Here is a 2,159-nt window from a genome sequence, read left to right as displayed (position 1 = left end):
AACTCCATTAGTTGGGCCTGTCTCCTTCCCCTGCTCCCCCCAGCCCCCATGAAGGCAGACAGTGCTGACCACAGAATATTATTAGCACTTGGAATGCCAGCTGGGCCCCATCAAAAACTCCTGTCTGGCACCTCATTATCCTTCCTTCATTCCTCCCCTTCCTTTCCCTCCTCGCTGAATGAGTTCTCTTGAGCGCCCTATATCTCCCCAGAGGCAAAGGATGAAACACATTCAGGGATCTAGAAATCCCCATCCTTTCCAAAGTAAGAAACAAGCCAGAAGAAACTGAGGGATTCCTGTTCAAGAGAATGTGGTCTGAATTATCATTAGCAATCTTTATCAGAAAGGAGCTGTAAAAATCTCATCCTATAAATAATGTCTGGGAGGAGAGAGAGAAAGAGAGAGAAAATGGAAAAGCAGGTAAGATAATGGCCTCAAAAGCCATGTTAACAAGCCACATTTTTAATATTTATTTATATTTATGAAGTATAGTTCAAGTATGTGGCTGTTGTTGTTCACTCAGTCGTGTCCAACTCTTTGCGACCCCCTGGACTGCAGCATGTGTAGTATAGTTCATGTGTATAGTATTACATAAATTACTAGTGCACAATATAGTGGTTCACAATTTTTAAAGATTATACTCCATTTTTAGTGATTATAAAATATTTGCTATATTCCCTGTGTTGTGCAAATAAACTACAAGAATATATTGACCAAACTCACTTTTATGCTGGTGCAGCCTGTTTTCAAAAATCTATTAGTTTGCCTCAAAAGCCTCCCTCCGTAGCCTGCCTCAATGTTTAACCATCTTCTTTATTGAGGATAGTTCTTCTCTGTATCTAAGTGCCTCCTATTTCAGTCTAACCTTCCCTTCTCTAAGACTTGGTCTAAGCCCTGCCCTTCCTGGAAATAATGGGCTACAGTTCCTATGACATACCTGCATACCATGTTGGCATCACTGCTGGAGTGAGGAAGAGCAGCAGAGAGAGAGCTCCTCTTCGAGTTAGTTGAATGGCCATCCTTGAAAAGGTGGTGGGGAGGGATGGGAAGGGAGGTTAGGGAGACAAGAATAGAGGTATGTGGCCAGAAGCACCAAGGCAAAGGAGGATGACTTTCAGAAATCAGGCATCAATGAACTTCCAAAAGTGAGAGGAAGCAGAAATGCAGGATCTACGAGGAAGAAGAGAGATTTTTAAATTAACAAATACCTGTTATATTGTCCCCTTTGGAAGGATCTCCCACTTTTAGGATAATAAGACTCTATTTGTGAATTCTGGTCTTTTCCTCTCAGGAGGAAGAGGACAGAAAACAACCAATTCTCAATTGATCCTGGTGATATCTGATGCCAGTGTTCCATGGCCTAAGTTACAGAGAGGGACATTGAGATCTCAAGACCAGGAAAGGGCCAACATTAAATCATATAGAACCAAGAGAGAAACCTGCAATCTAAATGTCCCAGGTGATGGTTTCATTCACTGAACTAGTGCTTCCTGACCACGAATCTGAGAAAGTGTTAGCATATACAGACTAAGAACTTGAACTCTGGAGTTACATAGATCTGGATATGTATCCATTTCTGTCCCTATTAGTTATGGAGCTTTGGACAAATTCCTTACCTTCTCTTAGCCTCAGTTTCCTTATCTATAAAATGGGCACAAAAATAGAATTTACATTATAGAGTGGATTATTGCCTGACACATAGGGAAGCAATCCATATATATTAGATACTATATTACCAATTCCATCTTGAACAGGACTGGATGTCTTCTTTCTCTAGTCTCTCAGGCAGTGACTATACCCTGGCTCAGTTCTTAGCTTTGGATTTCGAGGCTTAGCGGTTTGGTAGTGGCTTCCGGCTTTCAAGTCCAGCCTAACTTTCTAGTTTTATCCTGCTGAGCCAGCAGGAAGTCAGTAAGGGTGGAAAGAACATACTAAGGTACGTGAGGAGAGGGTAAGCAACCTCCCACTGCCCTCTCACTTCCCATCCTGTCCTCACTCTAATGAGTGAGGGACTCTCTAATGGGACTCTAATGGGATAAGAGTTTTGTGGCTTCCAGTAGGCAAATACTTCATAAATGACAGTATTAAAACTTGCTGCCCATTGCTGTAAACTGGCCGCTGGATTTCTCAGCAAGAACCCATTCACCCACAGGCTTTCA

General features: G+C 42.2%; 1 long non-coding RNA gene across 1 annotated transcript in view; it reads right to left on the bottom strand.

Annotated features, from left to right (window-relative positions):
* The window catches only part of LOC104996733, a 6,768-nt gene that overhangs the window by 3,738 nt on the left and 871 nt on the right, over window positions 1–2,159 (bottom strand). The window contains exon 2 of the long non-coding RNA XR_826239.1: window positions 938–1,170. This is a non-coding gene — a long non-coding RNA (uncharacterized LOC104996733). The remainder of the gene's footprint in view (window positions 1–937; window positions 1,171–2,159) is intronic.

The sequence above is a fragment of the Bison bison genome, unplaced genomic scaffold (genome assembly GCF_000754665.1).
Source record: "Bison bison bison isolate TAMUID 2011002044 unplaced genomic scaffold, Bison_UMD1.0 scf7180017851639, whole genome shotgun sequence".
Taxonomy (NCBI): domain Eukaryota; kingdom Metazoa; phylum Chordata; class Mammalia; order Artiodactyla; family Bovidae; genus Bison; species Bison bison.
This window is presented reverse-complemented; position numbering and strand designations above follow the sequence as displayed.